Here is an 11,829-nt window from a genome sequence, read left to right as displayed (position 1 = left end):
GTAGTTGGGGTGTGGTAGGGCATGACTGTAATCCCAGCACTCCAGAAGTAGAGATGAGAGGCTAGGAGTTCAAGATCATCCCAGGAAATTTTGAGGCTAGCCTAGACTACAAGAGACTCTATCTCAAAGCAAAGAAATAACAGTAACAAAGAGTTTTGAGCATATGTCTTTCCCCAGTTCACTGGTCTGCCCCTACTCTCAGTATCTCGTTCTTGATAAACTGTCCCCATTTCTTTTACATTAAAAAAAATCAACAGCAACATAAGGAATGCAAAATTAGAAACATCTTTAGGGTTTGTCCAGGTTTAAGCTGTGCTGACCTATAAGTGCCAAGCTCCAGAGCCAGGAAAGGAGGATCATGGGAGGTTGAAGAGACTGAGAGGAGCCACAGGCAGATAAGACAAACTTTATTCACCAGCACATAGGCCGCTAAGCAGGCACCCACCAGCATGCACCCAAACACATGCCACCATACCATATGTATGCCACACACAGACAGGCACAGGTAGACACATAGACTGGCACACAGGCCTAGAGGCAAACATACATAGGCAGGCTGGTGAAGGTGGAGTCTCGGGCCTCTGACCCCAAGGCCATATTTAGATAGAACCACACAAAAGTGGCACTCTGAGAAAAGGGATCATATAACAGATTATATCACTGTTTACTTTTGGAATCCCTGGACATCTGGTGTCAGCCATTTTGTGCTGACTCATAGCCCTCCAAATGTCTAGCATTAGCCATCTTGACCCATGCTGCAAAGCCATATCAACACCGTGCCGTCTGACCATAAACTAGCCCTTTTGGCCTTCTGTCTTCTATATGACCTCATAGAAAATTTACCTCTAACCAAGGATGTGACAACTAAGCTGATAACATACAGCTTTGGGAAATGGCATCAGAGATTGTTTTGTAACCCTGCCCGGGAAGCCCTCGACTTTCCTCCCTCCATGTCTCTTAGCCTGCGAAATGCAATACAAGGCCAGGGATGGTGACACAACTATAACCCCAGCACTTGGGAGGCCAAGCCAGGAGGATTGAAAGTTCAAGGCCAGTCTGGGCTACATAGTGAGACCGTGTCCCAAATAAGGGAATCAAGAATAGGGCTGGAGAGAGTGTACACTTTTCTTGCCGAGTGGGTGTTCCCAGCACCCACTTCAGGTTGTTCACAGCTGCCTGTAACTCTGGCTCCAAAGGATCTGAAGACTCTGGTCCCTGAGGGCACCTGCACACACATGTACATACTCCTACCCAGACACACATACATGCACATAATTAAAAAATTTTTAAAACAAAGAATTTAAAATCTGAGTGTGATGGCACATGCTTGTAATTCCAGTACACCATATGCTGAGGCAGGAAGGTATCTGCAAGTTCAAAGCCAGCCTGGGTTACATAGCAGGACACTTTCTCAAAACAGACAAACACACAAACCCTATCCAAAGTTCAAGGAACAGCCCAGAAGAGCAGAGAGTTGGGAAACACTGTCTTCCAGGCATAATGTGGCCACTGCACACTTGAACTCTCAGCAGCCGGGACTGTACACAATTCCTGCACAAGATACAGCCTATCAAATTTCTGTCACAGGGTGAGGGGAGAGACTAGTGAGATTTCACCCCTTCCTGAGGATCTATAGGCTGGGGATCTATAGGCAATTAATGGTTGCTGGGGAAAGGAGAGACGTTGCCTTCAGTGATGTAGCCACTGGAAAGATCCATGCTTCTGCAAGCAACCCTAAGTAAACTCACTGAATCGCCAAAATAAGGAGCCATGTCAGTAGAAGGTGACTAGTTGGGAAGAGGAAGGGGATCAGTGGGAGGGCGACAAGAGAGGGCAATGAGGGGGTGAATATGATCAAATATATTATGTACATGTATGAAAAAGTAATAAGGATCCCTGTTATTATGTATAATTAATATATGCTAATATAAAACATTTTCAAAAGCCAAACTAAAAAAGCAATATAAATCTACCTGATAGATAGAAATATTACTAGATGTGGCCAGGTATGGTAGCGTTCCCTTTAATCCCAGCACTTGGGAAGCAGAGGCAGGTGGAGCTCTGTGAGTTCGAGGCCAGCCTGGTCTATATAGTAAGTTCCAGATCAGCTGGGGCTACAAGGAGACCCTGTCTCAAAAAGACAAAAAAAAAAAAAAAAAAAAAAAAAAGAAAAAGAAATTACCAGATGTGGCCCTTTGTCACCATAGTGGTTACATGCCTTATCTTCGTGGGTTTATCCATCACACATTGGACTTAAAATTGTATGCCTATACATTAGTTGTCTATTGCTATGTAACAAAGTCCCCCCAGAATGTGGTAACTTAAAACAAGACATCCTCCTCTCACAATTCCTGTGGCTCAGGCATTCAGGTCTGGCTTCCCAGAGTCCTTGACCAATGTCCTAGTTTGTTCTTCATTGCTGTAACAAAATACTCTCACCAATACCAACTTGGGGAGGAAAGGGTTTATTCAGCTTACATCTCCCAGGTCACAGTCATCAGGGAGCCCAAGGTAGAAACTCAGGACAGGAACCTGGAGGCAGGAGCTGGAGCACAGGCCATGTAAGTTCCAAACACTTCCACAGTCCTCCCCAAAACACAAAGGTCAGGTCTGTCACAGCAATATCCCACTCTCTGGTACCAATTACTGTCCTAGTCTGTTCTTCATTGCTGTGACAAAACACTCTGACCAGTGCCAACTTGGGGAGGAAAGGGTTTATTTGTCTTACATCTCCCAGGTCGCACGCAGTTCATCAGGGAGCTCAAGGGAGGAACTCAGGGCAGGAACCTGGAGGCAGGAGCTGGAGCACAGGCCATGGAGGAACACTGCTCGCAGGCTTGCTCCCTTGGCCCCTGCTCAGCCTGCTTTCTTATGCAACACAGGCCCACCTGCCCAGGGGTGGCACCACCCACAGTGGGCTGGGCCCTCTCACATCACGCATCAAGAAGATGCCCTTCAGACTTGGCCACAGGCCAGTCCAATAGAGGCAATTCCCAGATTGAGGCTCCCTCAACCCAGGTGTGTCAAGTTGACACTAAAGCTATCCAGCACAACCAACTTAGGGCTGGACTAAAAAAGATGGACTTCCTAACCCACATGACGATCTGTGGGATCCAGTTCCTCACACACTGCTGGCTGGGGCTTCAGTTCCTCAAGCCGTGCTAACCACAGGCTTCCCTGGTTTCCTTGCTATGTGTAGGCCTCTTCATCAAGCAAAGTATGGCTGCTGGTTCATCAGAGTGAGCAAATGAGAGAGCAAGAGAAACTGTGCCAGTTGGACGGAAATCACAGTGCTTGGATTGGAATATGGCAAAAGTGACACCATGTCACCTCTGCGGCTACATTTACTGTCAAAGGGTGAAGGAGCGAAGCGAGGAAGAGATTGGTTGGGTAGGCAGGGAAAGCAGAATTTCAGCTTTGGTCTGTCATTCTTTCCATGGTGGGGACTTTCTCACCCTCCCCAGCATCTTCCTCCTCCCAACTCTGCCCATGCCACAAGTCATCTGTTTTATTCGAATGGGTCTTTCCAGAAACATTGTCATAGTGGTTGGGAGAGTGGGCTGGGTTTGAACGGCACTCCTCATGACCCTTGGCTAATCACTTCCTCCCTTGGGGGGTTAGAGTTCTCTGCTTTTCTCAATTTCTACTTTTCCTCTGTGCATGCGTGCGTGCGTGTGTGTTTAGACACATGTGTGGGGGTGCAAGTGCACACGTGTGGGACTGCATGTAGAGACCTGAGATTGATGTATGGAGTTGTTCTCCATCGCTCGTCCACCTTACTCACTGAGGTATGTCTCTCGGTAATCCCAGAGCTCTCCAATACAGCAAGTCTCATTAGCCAGCTTGCTCTGGGGATCCCTTCTCCACCTTCCAAGTTTCGAATTATAGGCAAGCTGCTGCACCTGCTGGCATTTACATGCATTTCTGGAGATCAGTATTCTGGTCCTCACACTTGCAAGGCAAGTTGATGGAGTTGCTACTTTAAATTGTTTAGAACTATATTTGGCACATAGTTCAATAAACAGTAGTTTATTGTCTCTGTTTTATATACTGGATTCTGTTTGGGCTCTCTTGGTCAGGGTGTAACTGCCCACCCAGACCTTGTATTGAACTCTCACTGCCCAAGACTGAGAGTTACCCACACTAAGCTCAAGGCAGTACACAACTAGGGGGTCTGTTCTCTTTTCACCAGGCGTGGGTTCTGACAGTTCTGTAGCTAACTGGACAAGAGTAGAGGCTTCAAGCAAGTTGGACCAGTCATCTCTTCCTTTTAGGCACCTAGAATTAGTTTTCTGGGATGTTAGCAGGTAGAATTGGAGCGAGAAGGTGACACATCTGAGGCTGGGGTGGCCTTTTGTGTTACATGAATACAAGTGTCAGGAAGGTGGAGAGAGAATCATCTAACAGACTTACAGGGAAGTACAAGAAATCTAGAGCCTCAGAGGGAGAAGGACAGATGGTTTTGTCTTGCGTCTTGTCTTAGGCTATTTCCTGTTGTTATTACAAAATATCTGAGGGTGGGTATTTTATAAAGAGAAGAGGCTTGTTTAGCTCATGGTTTGGGAGGCTGAAAGTCTAAGCTCAGACGGCCCTGTCCTTTCTTTTTTAAAATAATATTTTATTTATTATTTTTATTTTATGTGTATGAGTGTATTGCCTGCATGTATGTGAGTGCACCTGTGTCGTGCAATGCCATGGAGATCAGAAGAGGGCTTCTGATTCCCCTGGAACTGGAGTTAAGGTTCATAGGCGGCATGCAGGTGCTAGGAATCGAACCCAAGTCCTCTGCAAGAGCCGTCAGTGCTCTTAACCACTGAGCCATCTCTCCAGCCCTGGCCCTGTCCTTTCAGCCTCTGGTGAAGAAGGCTCCGATGACTAAGTTGCATCTTGATGGGAGTGAGAGAAAGAAATCACATGAGAAGGGATTATTTACTTTATCTTTCCCCCCACTTTTTAAGTTTTTTGGTTTCGGGGGTTGTTGTTTGGTTGGATTTTTCATTTTGTTTTTTTATTTGTTTTGAGACAGGGTCTCCTATAGACCAAGCTGGTCTGGAACTAGCTATTGTAGACCAGGCTGGCCTCAAACTCACAGAGATCTGTGTCCCAGAGCTGAGATTAAAGGTGTGTGTCACCACACCTGGCTCACTTTTTAACTTTTAATTTTAATTTAATTTTTAAAGAATGGGAAGATTTATTTATTTATTTATTTATTTATTTATTTTTATGCGTATGAGTATCTTGTCAGCATGTATGGAAGTGTACCCATGTCATGGAATGCTTGCAGAGGCCAGAAGAGGAAAATGAATCTCCTGGAACTGGAATTACAGAAGGTTGTTAGCTGCCATGTGGGTGCTGGGAAATAAACCCAGGTCCTCTGCAAGACCAGCCAATGCTCTTAACTAGCCCCCTTAATTTTTTATTTTTTATTTTTTTATTTTTTCTCTTAAAATGTTTTTGTCAGAATAGCTGACAATTTTCTGTGTTTTGATTTTGAGACAGGGTCTCCCAGTAGCTCCAGCTGTCCTGGAACTCACTATGTAGACATCCACCTCCCTCTGCCTCCCGAGTGCTGGGATTAAAGGCATGCACCACCACGCCCAGCCATGATTGGTTTTTTAAAGAAAAAAAAGTATTAAAACTCCTTTAGTTTGATAAATAGAAATAATCTTTTTGTTCTGCTCTGGTGAACATAGAGACAGGGTCTCCCAGTAGCTCCAGCTGTCCTGGAACTCACTATGTAGACATCCACCTCCCTCTGCCTCCCGAGTGCTGGGATTAAAGGCATGCACCACCACGCCCAGCCATGATTGGTTTTTTAAAGAAAAAAAAGTATTAAAACTCCTTTAGTTTGATAAATAGAAATAATCTTTTTGTTCTGCTCTGGTGAACATAAACGTGTCCTGTATCTTATTGTCAGCCCTGTGTGAGAACCATCCATTTACACCTTCTGCTCCATCACAATGTGGCACTGCCATCTTCATAGGTGCCAAAAGCAAGGGAAGTTTAAATCTCAAAGCAGGTCCAGAGGAATCTTCATCATCAAGCGTTACTTAAAGTTCCAACCCGTTCCCTGCTTCTTTTTCAGGAGAGATGCACAGGCGGCACATTGGTGGCCATGTCCAGGGCCAGCTTCTTCTCGTTGTTTAAGTCTGTCCTCGCACCTTCTGTCAACAGCAACTGGACAATGTCTGCGTAACCCTTCCAGGCAGCAGCATGCAGAGCCCTGTCTCCCAACTTGTTCTGCTGGTTCAGCTAGATGTTCGGCTGAGTGAACAGCACTTCCACTATATCTTTGTGACCCCCGCAACAGGCCCAGTACAAGGCAGTGCTGCCCGCTTTATCCAAGCCATTGACGCGCACTCGGTGGTCCAAACACTCTCTCAACGGGCTCAAGTTGCCTCTTTTTGCAGCTTCATGCAATGGATTGTCAGTGGACTCTGCCTGCTCAGCCACAGAGCTGCTTGGAATCAGCCCAGCCCTTCCTTTGCAGGTTCCCTTCCACCAGTTGGTATCACTCATGTCAGTGATGGAGATAGTATCACCTTCCTCGAAGTACAATTCACCTGGAGTTCTGGGTTCAAAGGTATAGAGAGTGCTGAAGACTTTAACCTGCCCTGGGTTGACCGCTTTGGGAGGCGGCTTGGACTCGGCGCTTCCCGGAGCTGCGGCCTGGGCTGGCCCGCACCCCCTGGGCTGGCCCGCACCCGGCGCCCAAGCCTCAGCGAGCGCCCGCCACCGCTTCGGAACCGAGAGCCTAAATTTTTATTTTTATTTTATGTGTATGAGTGTTCTGCCTGCATGTGTTTGTGTGTTAAGAATAAAAAATAGGGATTGGAGAGATGGCTCAGCGGTTAAGAGCACTGACTGCTCTTGCAGAGGACCCGGATTCGATTCCCAACACCCACATGGCGGCTACAAACCATCCTTAACTCCACTTCCACGGGGAACCTGATGTCCTCTTCTGACCTCCGTGGCGTTGCACGACATGGGTGCACTCACATGCAGGCAATACACTCATACACATAAAATTGAAAAAAATAAAAAATAAAGTCGGGCGAGGTGGTGCAAGCCTTTAATCCCAGCACTCGGGAGGAAGAGGCCAGTGGATTTCTGTGAGTTTGAAGCCTCAGAGGGAGAAGGGCAGTTTAAGGGAAGCCTGGTCTACATAGTGAGTTCCAGGCCAGCTGGGGCTGCAGGGAGACCCTATCTGAAAAAGACCAAAAAAATTAAATTAAATTAAATTAAAATAAATAAATAATAAATAATTTAAAAAATAAAGAAAAATTAAATTTAAAAAAATTAGGCCAGATGTGGTAGCACATGCCTTTAATCCCAGCATTTAGGAGGTAGAGGCAGATGAATCTCTGTGAATTCAAGACCAACCTCGTCTACACACTGAGTTCCAGGCCAGCCAGGGCTGTATACTGAGACTTTGTCTTGAAACAAACAGGAAAAACAAACAAACAAACAAACAAAAAAACCCAGGTGTGAATCCTTTATGCTTCAAAAACAACTGGCCAGGCAAGATGTGACCTCTGGTGCAATAGTGGCACAAATATTATGGGAGTAACCAATTATTTTCTTATTGAATTTAAGATCTACTTCATAAGATAGAGCCTATACCTGACATTGATCTCAGGCCTCAGAACCTGTGGCTAGACAGGCCACAGGCTATAGAGGAGAACCTAGATACATAATGACTTATTGCTACACCCATAAAGTACCCCTCAGCTCTCACCAGAGAGACTTCCTTATGCAGCAGATGGTGATAAACACAGAAACCCACAACTGCCCAATGTGTGGAGAATAAGAGACTGCAAAGTACCAATCCCTGAATAGGACACCTGTATCAAATATCTGTCTCCCAGGACTCAGGAATCATTTCAGAAGATGGGGTGAAAAGATTGTAAGAGCCAGAAGTGGTAGATGACCACAAGGAAACAGAGTTTCCCAGACAGCAGGGAAGTTATTTATATGAACTCAAAGCACTGGTGACAGCATGCACAAGTACCATGTAAACTCAAGCCAGACACAATCCCAGCCTAGACATGGAGAAGTGGGTAAGAAACCCCAACCTCACCTGAGGAACTACTGGCAAATAATGGCTGCTGGGAAGGGGAGAGTCAATCTTATTTAAGGATGTGACTCTTGGTATGTTAACCAAGCTCCAGTGAATAGACTCACACCAAAGGATATTTTGGGACACAAATTTGACTCTATAGGCCTTAATATATATATGATAGAGTACATGAAATTAAGCAGAGATAGTACAAGGGGCGTTCAGATAGGGGAGAGGATCTAAATGTAATCAAAACATTGTGTGAAATTTGCAAAAATTCAAATAAAAAGGGAACAAAACAGAAAATAATAAATTCGAATAAAAGATCATTCTGGCCAGTGTATGAAATATGGATGGTGAAGGTGGGGTGGGGAAGAGGAAAAGCTGAGGAAAGTTTATACCAGTCCTGGCCAGCTGTGGTGGTGGCCAGGGCCAGGGTGACGGAAGGAATGGCAAGGCAGTGTGGGCAACTGGATCTATTTCGACAGTTCCAATTCCTGGTTCTGGTTCCTCATAAGACCAGTCTTCTTCTTCTTACCCCCAAGTTCATCCAAATTCCCCCTTTTATTTGCCCTCCTCCCCCATTTCCTTCTTGTTTAAGAAAGCTAGCGTGTAAGCAGGATTCTGTTATTTGCACCTGAATCATCCTGACAAGGAGACGTGTTGGCACACCACTACCCGGTTTTGTTTTCCTGCAAGGGGTTTTCTCTTGTGAACAATAAGCACAAGAATGACTAATCTTCAGAGGGAAACTCCCTTCCCGGGAACTTTTGAAGGAAGCAGACTAAGATTATTTACTTTATGGTGTGGGAAGAATATTTATGATATGCCCAGGGATGTCTACCATGCCAGGTAAGAGGCGCAGGTAACAGTTACAGGTGCTAACACATGTACCTCATCATATGCCAGGCTTTGTCCTCTAGGTTTTGGATATGACTTATTCCAGGTAATAGAAAGGGAGCCACCCTAAAAATTTGTTGGGGTGAAATGAAATTGTGAAGGCACGTGGTATATTAAAATCACATTAGGGGCTGGGCATGGTGGCATACACCCTTAGTCCCAGCACTCGGGAGGCAGAGGCAGGAGGATCTCTGTGAGTTCAAAGCTAGCCTGGTCTACGTAGTAAGTTCCAGGCTAGCTGTGGCTACAGGGAGATAAAATAAATAAATAAGGTGTTGGGGATTTAGCTCAGTGGTAGAGTGCTTACCTAGCAAGCGCAAGGCCCTGGGTTCAGTCCTCAGCTCCGAAATAAATAAATAAATAAATAAATAAATAAATAAATAATTAATAAATAAATAAATAAATAAATAAAATCACACTAGGGAACTAGGCCCCAAGAACTTATTGGATGCACAGATCAAGGAAAAGGAGTGACTCCCTCACCTGGACTCATAAAGTGATGGATACCTAACTTTGGAATGACCCCATACCAACCTACCCTCTGATGCCTGGCATATGTGGCAAGGACCCAGAAGCAGAGGACTCTCGGACTGTCTCTGGAGCTTTGGCACACCTTTGGTCGCCTGCTGTGGATGTAGCCTACTCCTGCTATCAGACTCTAGTTCTTTGGTCATCCCCTCACAGCTGATGTCTGGAGTTTTGCTCTCAAGCCTGATCCCAGCAGCTGCAGCAGCATTGGTCTGCTTTTGATATCTTTTTTTTTTTTGAAACAGGGTCTCCCTGTAGCTCCAGCTGGCCTGTAACTCACTATGTAGACCAGGCTGGCCTTGAACTCACAGAGATCTGCCTGCCTCTGCCTCCCCAGTGCTGGGACTACAGGCCTGAGCCACCACGCTCGGCCTGCTTTGATATCTTATCAAGGCTCTTTCTTAGCCCTCTTCTGAGACACCTTGAACTCTGCTGCAGCGTCTGTAACTTGTATGCATACACCCATGTGTATGCATATAGATATATAGATACATTACTGTGTGCTGTGTGCCATGAAAGTTAACATTAGTAATTAAGATTGGGGTAAAAGAACATACGTTCACCTTGGCAAGGTCACAAGGTGTGTGGTATTATTATTATTATAAGAACATACGTTCACCTCGGCAAGGTCACAAGGTGTGTGCTATTATTATTATTATAAGAACATACGTTCACCTCGGCAAGGTCACAAGGTATGTGGTATTATTATTATTATTATTTTCGTCTTTTTAAAAAAATAATGTATTGAGAATTTCATACATGCATATAAGGTGTTCTGATCAAATCCATGCCCACTCACTCCCCTCCAACTCCTCCCATATCTCCCCATCACTTTTTTCTGATAACTTAATATACTCTTTCTTCTTCTTTTATTTTTATTTTTTATGGGGTTTTGACTACTCTAACATTCCCCCCTCTGAGGTAATAACCCTAAAATCTTTTAAGGATTAGTTAAAAGCTCCCAAATACTTTCAACATTTTTGGCCTTTGGAAGGAGCAGATTGCCAATAGGGAATCGGGATGCAGACTGCTCTGGCTTCTTCCATGCTGAACAGGGACTCAGGGTGAGGCAATTGGAGTACCCCTGCAGTGGGTCTATCTAAAAGACTCCCAAATTGCATAACTCTTATCTGTAGGGAGAAAAGAAAGTCCTTGGCTGGTGCCTAGGAGATGTGAAGGAGAAGTAAAGGCAAGAGTAATTAGCATTACAAGTTCTAGACAAGGAACAAGAAAAAAGTCAGAACAGGGCAATTTTCAAATGTTCATATCAGAATTCATTGGAATTTCTTGACAAGGGCTTCCAAAAACATCCCTCTATTGTGTTCCTCCTCATTTCTCTTTTGTCTGCCAAGGCTGGACTTCAGAGTGATGGATTCAGGATTTACTTTCAGGTATTCTGATGGCTGTTGGAGTGGCTAGAATCAGTGTCAGTTCCCTCTCAAAGGCTTCTAGATAGGGGGAGAAAAAAAATTTATGCATCATTTTGGAACAATAGCGGGTTGTCTCCCTTAGCTGCAGGTGGGCACCACAGTATTGGAGACCAAGATTTGAAGTCTTACATCTGAGCAGCACTTTCTGATTAGGAACAAAATCATCAATGAGAAATAAGTGTCTAAATAACTTTTTATATTTACTTAAGCCTAATATCTGGGTAGTGTAATCCCTTGAACTCTTAAAGAAATATACTGATGAATTTACTCTTTGGTTATACTTTCCTTTTGGGTGTTTAAGACCATACAGTTGGCCCAAATAAATCAATTTATTTTTACACTTAAGGTTGTTTGAGGAACTGTTCCTCGGAGGTTATGTGGGCTTGGGAGGAGCTCCTGGCTCCTTTGTTTCACCAGCTCCATCTATGTGAAGATAAGTCAAATGTCCTGCTCAACCATGTCTGGCTTCACTTGGAAGCATGGATGAGATGTTTACTCTGTGTTGAACCTCCTCTTTGTAGATTGGACACTGGTTCAAGTCCATCTCATGGGGTCTACATGGCTCCCTGAACAAGAGGACAGGTGACTCACCACAGTTACAGGACATTTTGAGAGATGTTCCATAGTCCCCTGGAATTTAGTCAACCTTGGAGGGCAAGTGGCAAAACTGTCCTTTAAGTCCCTCTGACCAGATTAGTGTAGGCCTCAAACTACGGCTGTTAAACATCCAATAAGGTTAGTTCCCCCAGTCTGGTACTTTTAATTACCATGTTCTATGTAGATGAGGTTTGGCTAAAAAAAACAAATATTCTCAGATAAACCTTGACTATATATATTTCCTTAAACTAGTTGGCTAAACTATGACCTTAGACATTTTAAGATTCTGTGTATATTATTTTTGTCTCATCCTTT

General features: G+C 44.6%; 1 pseudogene; it reads right to left on the bottom strand.

Moving 5' to 3' along the window:
- Positions 1 to 6,046: 6,046 nt before the first annotated feature.
- The window catches only part of LOC103745936, a 14,175-nt pseudogene continuing 8,392 nt past the window's right edge, over positions 6,047 to 11,829 (bottom strand).

Source organism: Nannospalax galili, unplaced genomic scaffold (genome assembly GCF_000622305.1).
Source record: "Nannospalax galili isolate Female #2095 unplaced genomic scaffold, S.galili_v1.0 scaffold23, whole genome shotgun sequence".
NCBI lineage: Eukaryota > Metazoa > Chordata > Mammalia > Rodentia > Spalacidae > Nannospalax > Nannospalax galili.
The sequence above is the reverse complement of the archived record's forward strand: the minus strand, read 5'-3'. Positions and strand labels throughout refer to the sequence as shown.